This window comes from Halichoerus grypus, chromosome 6, assembly GCF_964656455.1.
Source record: "Halichoerus grypus chromosome 6, mHalGry1.hap1.1, whole genome shotgun sequence".
Taxonomy (NCBI): domain Eukaryota; kingdom Metazoa; phylum Chordata; class Mammalia; order Carnivora; family Phocidae; genus Halichoerus; species Halichoerus grypus.
In genome coordinates, this window is record NC_135717.1 from 41,518,744 (window position 1) to 41,530,760 (window position 12,017).

The 12,017-nt window shown below is 49.6% G+C and overlaps 1 long non-coding RNA gene across 1 annotated transcript in view; it reads right to left on the minus strand.

The window, feature by feature from the left end:
* Positions 1 to 5,684: 5,684 nt before the first annotated feature.
* Positions 5,685 to 12,017, minus strand: part of LOC118539078 (uncharacterized) — a 39,628-nt gene continuing 33,295 nt past the window's right edge. Inside the window, exon 3 of the long non-coding RNA XR_013448481.1 lies at positions 5,685 to 9,134. This is a non-coding gene — a long non-coding RNA (uncharacterized LOC118539078). The remainder of the gene's footprint in view (positions 9,135 to 12,017) is intronic.

Below are 12,017 nucleotides of genomic sequence, written 5' to 3' on the forward strand. Positions count from 1 at the left end.
GATAAATAGATATTCTCTATACATTAGGAATTAGAAAAAACATTCATGGAAATTTTTGCTCACATAAGTTGTTCTTTCAGTCGTCAAAATCACTAACCACTACTCGATACATACCTACCAATCGTTTGTTTTTTAAGTGTCTTGTCTTCCACAAGTCACTAAACTCTTTGATGTCGATGAACATGCTAGAAAGGTGGTTGATACCCTGGTACTGTGTTATGCAGAAGGAAGATACAAGGATGGGCAACACAAATTTTACTCTGACCTACAAATTTGATACTTTATTTCTCTAAGTGCATTTTTTTCACATTTTAACTCCTCTGTAATACATTGTATCTTAAAATGATAGCTTGTCATAAGTTTGGCTGGCAGAATTTTTCCTTTCTCTGTGACTCACACTGGTGCCTGTGGCTGTAGCCATCTTAGATTCCATGAAAAATGGAAACCTTTCCTTACTGGCTTTCTTATGTGTTTTGAGCAGCACTAACGGAGATAGAATTTTCAGTCTGTGCTCTGTTCAATCTTCTGGGATAAATAAAAAGCAAAAATCTTTTCTCATAACCCAAGTGTGCTTTTTAAAGAGATTTTATTTATTTATTTGTCAGAGAGAGAGAGCACAAGCAGGAGGAACGGCAAGCAGAGGGAGAAGCAGACTCCCCGCTGAGCAGGGAGCCCGACTCGGGACTCAATCCCAGGACCCTGGGATCATGACCTGACCTGAACCCAGATGCTTAACCGATTGAGCCACCAAGGCACCCTCGAAAGTCTGCTTTTTATCTCCATACCCTGCACATGTTTTTAGGCAATGAAACTTTTATTTTTTTTAAAAAATTGATTTATGCACATCAACAACTTGTGGCGGTTACCAAAAGGTGATATTAAAAAACAAAATGTCATCCCAAATCCCACCATTAAGAAACAAACAGAACTGGGGCGCCTGGGTGGCTCAGTCGTTAAGCATCTGCCTTTGGCTCAAGTCATGGTCCCAGGGTCCTGGGATCGAGCCCCGCACCGGGCTCCCTGCTCAGCGGGAAGCCTGCTTCTCCCTCTGCCCCTCCCCCTGCTTGTGTTCCCTCTCTCGCTGTATCTCTCTCTCTGTCAAATAAATAAATAAGATCTTAAAAAAAAAAAGAAACAGAACTGACATTTGGTGAACATTATTTTAGGGCCCTCTAGAAAAGCTTTCCTCTGTTAAGTCACTAAGTCCATTCTCTGTTCCATTTATGGGATCGCTGTTTAGGGACACGAGTTAAGCTTGGTATAGGGACGCACACCTCTCCCTACAACATCATCACTAGTGCTCGAACTTCTTGGACTTTTCCCTCTGCGTCTGATGATCTCAGCCCTTTCCCCACGCCATCAAGTTTGGCTTTTCAACATGGGTCCTTTCCCTTGTTTGTGAATAAAAGATACTCCTCTGCAAAGTTTTGCTTCATCGATTCATCGTTTCTCAGCTCTGCAACACTTCCTGTTGCTTTACCATCTCATTTTCAAACGTTTGTTTTACTGAATTCATATAATTATATATTTCCCTAGTAAGCAAGAATTTACTTCTTCGCTTTTGTGGTGCTTTTCCCAGCCTGGGTTGTTGGTCTTTTGCACACTACGATTCCCCCTTCCCCAGTTTCCATGCTGGGCTCCGCTGTCCACCTTGCTCACCGTGAACTCGGGCGGCTTTGTGGTTGCTCTCATTCATGCTGGTGAGTTACTGACGTCCTTCCAACCTTCTCTGAGACCAGTTTTCTCTGCATTGGAGCATGAGACATGGCTGTGTTCCAGCCCAGGGGTATGTGTGAGCATGTGCAGAGCAAGTGGGTTCGGTGGGTTCATTGTGGGCTCCGAGTGCACCTTCCTGGGGGCCCATCCTGGAGGCCCGGGCCCTGTGTTCTCTTCTGATACCCAGGTAATTGCCTCTGTGAGGGCTGCCCCCCGCCCCCTCCAGCCAGACGCTGCCCCACTCTGGTGAGTCAGGACGTTTCTCCAACCCAGCAGAAAGCTCTGGAAGCCAGCAAGCCTCAGGGCTCATCCTGGGTGGACAAGTTCTGGTAGTGGCGCCCGGGGCTCCTCCTCTGGAGGACGCTCTTCACCTCTCCTGCATGGTCAGCTCAACTGGCCAGCCCACTTCCCCACAGTCGCTGGACATTAGCGAGAATTCTCAGGTTGCTCCTTAGCATCTAGGGACAAGGGCAGAATCAGAGGCTGTGCCGTGTGTCTCCCTCTGTCCTGGGCCCCGGTTGTTCACATCTATGGGTCCAGGTGGGTCCACTTTCTTTCTCTTTGGCAGGCTGATTTTACTACTCTGCTCCTCGGTTAGGTGTTGCAGGAAGAGGTTCGTCCTACTGGCCTGGAACTGACTTGCCTTCTGTGCCCCGCGGTCTCTAGCACAGGGATGGGCGCATGGCACCTCACTCTGCAAATATTGGCGGATGGTTTTAGAGAAACTGCTTCTCCTCTGGCAGGCGTCTTTCTAATTTTGGCGCTGACTCATTGCTGCATGGTCACATGATGTCTGTGTCCAGTTGTGTCCCCTGATTTTGACGAGGTCTGTCTGCTCCGGCCTCTGCCAACCGTGAGCAGCTGTTACAGTCACCTTGGAAAGCTCCTGAATCCTTGGAATACTTTCATTTGGCTTTAAAGTTTCTAGAATGCCACATCTGTGTAGGATGTGGACCTGGAGGACCTGGAGGGACAGTATGAATTAATATTCCCCATTCCGAGCCGGAGCGAGGGAACGTGCCTAGAATCCTGAACTCGTTTTAGCACAAGTAAAAAGCCTCTGCTGTGCATGTGGCCTCTTGAGTTTTCAAGTATTTCCTCTGTTAAACTAGTCAACACAACCGATTTCTTTAAAAGATATTCTTAAAGACCAAACATCACCAGAATCCATGGTTTACATTAGGGCTCCCTCTTGGTGTTGTGCATTGTATGGGTTTCAACAAACATATGATGACATGTGTCCACCATTGTGGTATCACACAGGGTGGTTTCACTGCCCTAAAAACCCTCCACGCCCCACCATCCAACCCTCCCTGCCAACACCGGGCAATCCCCTGATCTCACTGTCTCCGTGGTTTTGCTTTTTCCAGAAAGTCATAGTTAGAATCACACAGTATGAAGCCTTTTTAGATTGGCTCTTTCCACTTAGGGGATGCATTTTATGTTGGTCTGTGTCTCCTCATGGCTTGAAGTCTCCTTTCTTTTTAGCACTGGAATAACATTCTGTTTGTCCGGATGGACCACAGTTGACATGTCCATCACCTACTGCAGGGCATCTTGGTTTCTACCAAGTTCTGGCAGCTTTGGATACCGCTGCTGTAAACACCTGTGGGCAGGTTTTTGTGTGGACACACGTTTCCAACTCTTGGGTAAATACTGAGGAGCACAATTGCTGGATCATATGGTGAGAGTATGTTTAGTTTTGGTGATTAGTTTTGAATGCTGACAACACGTCAGTTGTAACAAACGTACCATCTGGTGGGGATAGTGATAATGTGGGAGGCGGTGCGTGTGGGGGGACGGGGGGTATATAGAAAATCTCTGTACCTTCCTCTCGATTTTGCTGTGAACGTAAAACTGCTCTAAAAACAAAGTCTTAAAAAAAAACCCTGAAAACAGAAATAAACATCAATTTTGTCCAGAAGATGGTTTTGACCGACACTTTTATTGACTTATGATTTATTCACATTGAAGACTTAAGAGAAGAAAAACAAGGTTCCTTGGAAATGCAAACCAGGCAGGCCACAATTATTAAAGGACACTTGCCTCTCGTTACTGAGCTCAGTTGAGATTTGTAGCAGCAGAGAGGAAGAATCCTCTCTGAGCCACCTCCTCAAAATAAATGAAGCCCCAAAGTGGAAACAGCCCAAGTGTCCACTGGCAGACGGACAGATACACACAATGTGGCATATATACACACTGGCACGTGTTCAGGCTTGAAGAGGAAGGAAATTCTGGCTCCTGCCTGCACAGGGATGAGGCTTTAGCCATGTTGCTGAGTGACCGGGCAGTCACAACAGGACGAATACTGCAGGATTCCCCTTACATGAGGCAGCAAGTAGAGGGGACAGGGACCTAGACGTTCGGGACCACAGAGGTTTGGTTTTGCAAGAAAAGGAGCTCTGCGGGGGCGGGGGGGGGGGGGACACGCCCAACAGGACATGTACTGAGCTGCGGCTGTCTTCACTGCTGAGCTCGATTTACTACCACTGACCACTTCCCCTTCTCCAAGCTTCCTCCCCAGTTGGCTTTCCTTCCACAGCCTCTTCAGACTATGACCCACTGCCTTGGCTTTTCCCTCGCAGTCCTACTGCCCTGACCCTTACGTGTATGTGGTCCCCAGGGGCTTTCCTCGAGGTTCTTGACTTCTCACCGTCTCCACCGACACTGGCAACATCCTGGATTTACGTCTACACTTCTCACTCAGAACTCTGACAGAGGACGCACACTGCCCCGTCCAGCCACCCACTGGGTCTCCGCCTGGCTGTCTCATGGGCTCCCCAAACTCAATGCCCACAACCTCCTTTCTGTATGACATTTTCTCCCCGTCCCCAACCCCAAATACTCTCTCCACTCTCCTGCTTCCTGCTCTGCACCCCAGGACACTAGCCGGAGTGGGTTGGACCAGCCAGCCCCTCTGGCTCGTGGCCTGGCTTCAAGGGCAGCAGATCAGAAGGCAGGAGCGGGAGGCTGGGCAGTCCTGCCAGGTGTCCCCCAGAGGTGACAGTCCTTGTCATGCAGCTCTTTCTGCTGAGGGGCCTGATGACTCTGAGGCTCCTGCACCATCCCTTGTGAAAAACCCTTGATGAAGCCTCCCTGCAGTCATGCAGTTTGAGCTACCCGGTCTTTCCTGGCCCTGTGTCAGCGGACCTAGCTCCGCGCTCCCCTCCAAGCCCCACTGGCTGACCCCGTGGCACAGAACTCCGACCCGCGGATGCACACCCGGAGTCACGCTAACTGGCTCCCTTGGGTCACTTTACGTGTTGCTGGACCCATGTCGTCCAACAGAGGCAAACAAGTGAGAAGGAGGGCGTTAGGCCCGACCCCAGTGACGTCCTAACGAAGAGTGGGAATCTGAACACAGACTCGGCAGAGGGAGAGCACGGTATGAAGACAGAGCAGAGGGACCGCAGGACCTCCAGCAACACCAGCTGCTGGGACCGAGGCCCCCCAGTCCCCGGACAGGTTGTCCCTCCAGCCGCAGGACAAACCAGCCCCGCCCGCGCCTTAGTCCCTGACTTCCAGCCTCTGGGTCTGACGGAGGATGAGGTTTTGTTGCTTAAGCCTCGCATTGGTGGTACTTTGTTACGCAGCGGAGCAAACCAATACACCGGACAACGCAACACAGAATGCAGGCATGGGGCGTGGGGGGTAGCCTCCACAGGGAGGGAGGGAATGAGGTGTGGGAAGTGACCCCAGACTGAACAAGCAGCCCGCACAGAGGCGGCGGCAGGTGCTTTGGAGGAAGAAGGCAGGTGTGGCCGAGAGGCGTGGGGGCACAGGGCTGCAGGAGGTGAGGGGGGCAGCTCCCCCCGCGCCCTGAGTGGCCCAGGCCTCAGAGGACCATGGTGGTTGGGGAGGGTGGGGGGGTCAGGGCGGTGCCAGCGGGCAGGCGGGCAGGCGGGCGGGGGAAGCGGCAGATTCTGCGCTCACAGCACCTGCCGGCAGATTGCATATGGGCTATGATGGAAAGAGAAATTGAGCCTTTTGACCTAAACAGCTAAAAAACAGAACTGTCATGTACCGGGAGGATGAAATTGTTTCCTTCAAAGTTAGTCCCGTGTTTTGGAAGGCCTGGCTGCAGGCGGCGGCTAGAAGCAAGCGTCGCTAGCTCACCGCGCAGGGGACCAGGCGCCGGCCAACCGGGCACCACCTGTTTCTGCAAATAAAGCCTCGTTGGCGCAGGGCCACCTCATGAATTCCTGTGCCATCTACGCCTGTTTTTGCAGGACGACACCACAGCGGAGGTGTGACAGAGACCGTATTTATTCTCTGGGCCCTTCCAGAAAAATCTGCCGATTCCTGGCCCAGATAACACGCAGAGGTCAGGGACTCTGCCCTCGGCTGCCCTTGCTGGCGCTTTAAGTCAGGATTCCACTTAAAGAAACAGACAGTGCAAGTTTGATATGCTGTGCACTGTGATTCTCAGCTCGACCAGCGGCCAGCCGGGTGCTGCTGGATGCATGGCCACGTGGCAGTGGGCTCTCTGGCCCTGGGGGAGTGGGGGGCTTGCACGCTGCCACTTGCAGTTGCATTTCCAGGCGAAGCCACCTTCCCTGTCTGGGGGCATTTTCCGGGGGCTCAGCATGCGGCTGGAGACCTGGACAGTGGGCTAGCCAACTGCGGTGGCCCCAAACCCACCTTCTTTCCACTCTGGGTGCTGGTCTGGGGAGCGGGCCTGGCCTGACCCTACAAGTGCTCTTTCTTTGGCTCTCTCTGTCCCTTAGCTTAAATCTGTAGGCGAATTCTCCTTGTCATCGCCTTGAGTGGAGTGTGTGGGGTGTGCGCTGGCTGCCAGACAGCCCCCTTCTCTAACGGGTGACTCCTTACCCGATGGTCAGAAAACATTGCCACAGCACCTCCGCATCAGAGCAGATCCAGCAGGTGTCCGGGACATCATGGAGACTCCCGTCCTATTAGCCAGGGCTCTGGATATGTATGGACACAGACAAAAGCTTTATTATGGGAATTGGCTCATGTGATCCCAGAGGCTCAAAAGTCCCATGAACGGAGGTCTGCAGCTGGAGACTCAGGGGAGCCCATGGTCTGAGGCCCAAGAACAGGGGCACATGCCTGAGGGCTGGAAGATGGACATTCAGCTCAACAGAGAGAACGATTCTCCCTTCCTCTGCCTTTTTGTTCTATTTGAGCCCTCAAAGCATTGGATGATGCCCCCCATTGGCGGTCTTTACTCGGCCCACCAATTCAAAGGCCAGAAAGGCCGCATAGGCACATCCAGAAGTAACGTTTCACTACCCGTCTGGGCGCCCTGGGCCCTGCCAAGGTGACACATCACATTAACTTTCACACTTGACAAGGACAAGTTCTCTCCCGGACCCCCCTCGGCCATCATTGCCTGACCCTTCCCGGAGCCCGTCCGCCCCACGCAGTGTGTCCAGGGGCCGCCCTACACCCGCACTGCTGTCTCGGCAGCTGCCGGCTCACGCCCTGCGGGCACGCTCCTGGACCGGCTCGCGTGGGTTGCGCGCATCCTCTGGCTCCTGGTGCAGAGCGCACACGTGCGAGAGCTGTAGAGGTCACGTTGTACCCCTGACAGCAGTTTCCTGTTCCTTCTGTCCCGGGGCTGGGGAGAAACCTGTTGTCCTAAAGGGTGCGTGTGTGGCAGGGGGAAGCGCACATGGTGGAGAAAGGGGTGGAGGAGGGGGAAGGGGCGGCCGCAGAAAGGCCCCACCGAGACCCCAAGTGGAGGGACAGCTCGGTACTCCCGGGTGCAGCCAGGTGGAAAGGCAAGGGGTCCAAAGCAAAGGTGGTGAAACCATCAGGGAGGTGAGGCTGGTCATGTGGGGTCAGCAGGGTTCCCACACCACCCAGCGCACACCCCAGTGAAGAAAGCCGTGGCAATGTCACAGTTACCGAGCTGACCCAGGGGATTCCCTCAGCGCTGCGTTCCTGTTCCACACGTTTGGAGAGCACACAGCGTTCTCTTCTGAAGGACGCAGCAGCCGTCATTTCCACAAGCAACCCTGTCCGGACGCCCCTCTGGACTGTCCCGGCGCCCCACCAGTGCTGAGGGGTGCACAGCCCTCTGTGAATCACTGGCTTTCTGTCCACACTGCTCCTGAGCCCCCGGCGACAGACACCGACGGAGGATGGATGTCGCAGCTCTTCACCGAGCTATACGGCAGAGCTTCCAAGACTCTGATATATCAAGTCAATTATGAAATACCAGACTTTAAACCCACATGGGAAAAACTTAATCACTTTTAAAAGAAAGAGCAGATGTTTGTCCCGGGGCAGAGTCATAAGTAAATAATTGATACTGGAGTCTAAGTTTGCAGGGCAGTATCCAGAGCAAGGCTGTGCACAGCTCAGAGATGCTGGCATTTAATAACGGAAATAGGAGCACATTAAAAGCCCTGCAGTGCCGAGGGCGGACACCGGGCGCGTGGACTGAACCCGAGACACTGCTACTGCTTCTCAACAGGAACCTGGAAACACTTTTGAGGCTTTTGTCTGACTGTTGCTTCAGGACCAGCCCCTGATCCTGGATGGTCAGAGCTGGGAAGAAGCAGCAGTGTAGACCAGAGGCCGTTCCTTCACACAGGCAAACTGGGGCAGGTACTGAGGCAGAAAGTCATCTTTTCAATCTGCCACCAGCTTGCAAGTGGATGTGCCCCAAGGCCCCCAAGAAGCTGGCTGGAGCGCACATCTGCTCACTGAAGCCACGTCATAAACGGGACGTAGTTTAGGGGCCCAGCACAGAGACCCGTCGTCCGCACCACACGTTCTGCCAGGTGGCCAACGTGTAGCCTGCATGGTGCTCAGCGAGCCTCCAGCAGCCGGCCCAGGAGGCCCACCCAGCCGGGGCCGCAGGGGCGCTGGTGCCCTGCTCAGCTCCTCCTCCCCGGTCCCGCTTCCCTCGCCCAAGAGCGCTCTCCAGCACACATCCCTCCCGAGCAAATCTCAGAGTCGGCCACGCTCCACAGGTGGTGGCTGCCGCGGTGTCATTGAGCCGATGGGCATCGCAAAGCTGTGAGCAGTGTTAAGAACGAGACCAAGGAAGAGTGAAACCCAGTGGCGGGCAGGGCAGCAATTTCAGGGAACCTGAGCCATTGTGGTCCTGCAGAGGCAAGAGGAAGAAGAGGGAGAAGCAAAGAGAGAGAGTGAAGGCCTCCTGCCTGTTCCTGGCCCAGCGGATCTCCTGCCATCTCCCCCGCCGGCTGAGCCAAGCCAGCAGCCAGATGGTGAAGGGGCAGGTCAGCCCGCGCACCGCCCAGAGGCATGGCTTCTGCATGGTGTGGGTGGACAATGACCAGCGTGGGGATGTGTGCGCTGATTCTGAAAGGGGTGAAAATAATTTGGGAAGCACAACCTTACCCGTGACAAATCTGGACACCTGAGAACACTTGAAGAAGGCTCCCGGGGATCCTCCTGGGGGCATTGTTGCTGTCAATTGCCTGAAAAGGGGAAGGCAGAGGGAGAGAGGAGGACCTCAGTGTGGGGAGAAGGGAGAAGACAACGCCCCAGGAGTGCCAGGACCAGGGCTTCCTGGTCTCCACAGGCATGTAGGGGATGTTCCCCACTGCATGGCAGCTTCAACATCCATCCCAGGATCTCAGGGCCCTTCAGAAGGAATCGATACCATCCACCGTTAAATAGAGAAAGAGGAGAAAAATGGAAACATAGCCATTTCCCCAAAGGTGAAAACCTCATCACTGCCCAGATCTAGGATAGGATGAGGACCCAGATTTTAGGTCACAGGTGTCACTTTCTCTCTTACTATCCACAGATCAACAAAAGGAAGCCTTCAGGGGTACCTAAGGGAAAGAGAGCACAATGAATCCTTCCAAATCAGATATGAACTTTACCTCCACAATCTAAATGTGGTGGAGGTGAGCCATGCATTTTAAGGGAATACTTTTACATTAAGCTCTTTAGGAAAGCTTTTTAAAAAGTAACTGAAATACATCAGGGTTTTAATCTTGACACTAGTATACATTTGGCATTACAGTTTGGATTGCGTGATTTATAAATAATAATTAACATAGAGGCATTTTGAAGCACTTATCATCATCAACATTTTGTTATTCATTCAGCTTCCCATGCTGTCTGTTGTATGCCAGGCACCATTCTAGGCTCTTAGAAGGTGTTTACGAGTTGGTGGCACTTTGTGATGGAAACCCTATAAGAGACTTGTTGAAGAAATACTGGTAAATGACAGCTTGGCTGAGACAGAAATACCTGTTGTATGTTATGTAAAAATAAAATGGTAGAATAACAGGTAATGAAACTTCATTTTTGTAAAACAGAAAGGTTACTGTCTTTTTATTTTATTTTATAAGATTTTATTTATTTATTTGACAGAGAGAGAGCACAAGCAGGGGGAGCTGCAGAGGGAGAGGGAGAAGCAGACTCCCCGCTGAGCAGGGAGCCCAATGTAGGGCTTGATCACAGGACCCTGAGATCATGACCTGAGCCGAAGGCAGAAGCTTCACCCACTGAGCCACCCAGGCACCCCTACTGTGACTTTTTAAAATCATAGCCATCCACTTGAGTGTATGGTATCTATTACTTTTAAGTTATTAAATTTATTATAATTTTAAAAGTCTACACATCAAGTAACTAGAAAAAGAACAAACTAAGCCCAAAGTTAGCAGAAGGAAGGAAATAATAAAGATTAGAGAACAAGTAAATAAAATAGAGAACAGGAAACAATAGGAAAGATGAACAAAACCAAGAGTTGGTTCTTTGAAAAGATATACATAATTGGCAAACATTTAGCTAGACTAATCATTAAAAAAAAAAGAACCAAATCAACAAAATTATGAATGAAAGAGATGACAACTGATACCACAGAAATACAAAGGATGAAAAGAGACTACCCAGATCAGTTATATGTCAAGTAATTGGGCATCCTAGAAACAAATGGATAAATTCCAGAAACATACAACCTACCAAAACTGAATCAAGAAGAAGTAGAGAGTCTGAACGAATTACTGGCAAGAACATTGAATTAGTAATCAGAAACATCCCAAGAAACAAAGTCCAGGACCAGATGGCTTCACTGGTGAATTCTACCACACATTTAACAAAGAATTAATACCAATCCCTCTCACACTTTTCCAAAAATTAGAATAGGAGGAAACACTCCCAAACTCAGTTTACAAAGCCAGCATTACCCTGATACCAAAGTCAGATAAGGGCACTTCAAGAAAAAAATAACAGGCCACTATCCCTCTTTATAGATGCAAAAAAATCTCAACAAAATGGTAGTAAACCAAATTCAATAGTGCATCATAAAAATAATATACCAGGGGTACCTGGCTGGCTCAGTCAGTAGAGCGTGCAATTCTTGATCTTGGTGTTGTAAGCTTGAGCCCCATGTTGGGTGTAGAAATTATTTTTTAAAAATATTTTTAAAAAATAGTTCAGCATTATTAAAAAAAAAAAAGAATCATACACCATGATTAAGTGGTATCTATCCCTGGGATGCAAGGATGGTTCCATATATGCAAATCAATAACAATATACCACATTAACACAACAAAAGATAAAAATCATATGAACACCTCAATAGATGCAAAAAAAGCATTTGACAAAATTTAACATCTGTTCATGATAAAAACTGTTAACAAATTAGCTGTAGAAGGAACATACCTCCACATAATAAAGGCGACATATGACAAGCCCACCACTAACATCATCCTCCATGGGGAAAGGCTGAAAGCGCTTCCTCTGAGATCAGGAAGAAGACAAGGGCTCCCACTCTCACCATTCCTATTCAACAAGGTACTGGAAGTCCTAGACAGAACGATCAGTCAAGGAAAAGAAATAAAAGGCATCCAAATTGGAAAAGAAGAAGTAAAACTGTCTCAATTTGAAGATGACATGATGTTATGTATAGAAAATCCTAAAGTCTTCACACACACACAAAAATGTTAAATCCAATCAATAAATTCAGTAAAGTTACAGGATATAAAATCAGCATACAAAAATCAGTTGTATCTCTATACATTGAAATATCTGAAAAATAAAGAATGAAAATGATCCCATTTGCAACAGCATCAAAAACAATAAAATATTTAGGAATAAATTTAACCAAGTTGGTGAAAGATGTGTACACTGAAAACTATAAGACATTGATGAAAGAAACTGAAGAAGACACAAATAAATGGAAAGACATACCATGATCATGGATTGGAAGAATGAATATGGCTAAAATGTTTATCCTATCTAAAATCATCTATAGATTCAATGAAATCCTTATAAAGGGGTGCCTGAGTGGCTCAGTTGGTCGAGCATCTGTCTACCGTGGCTCGGGTCATGATCCCAGTGTCCTG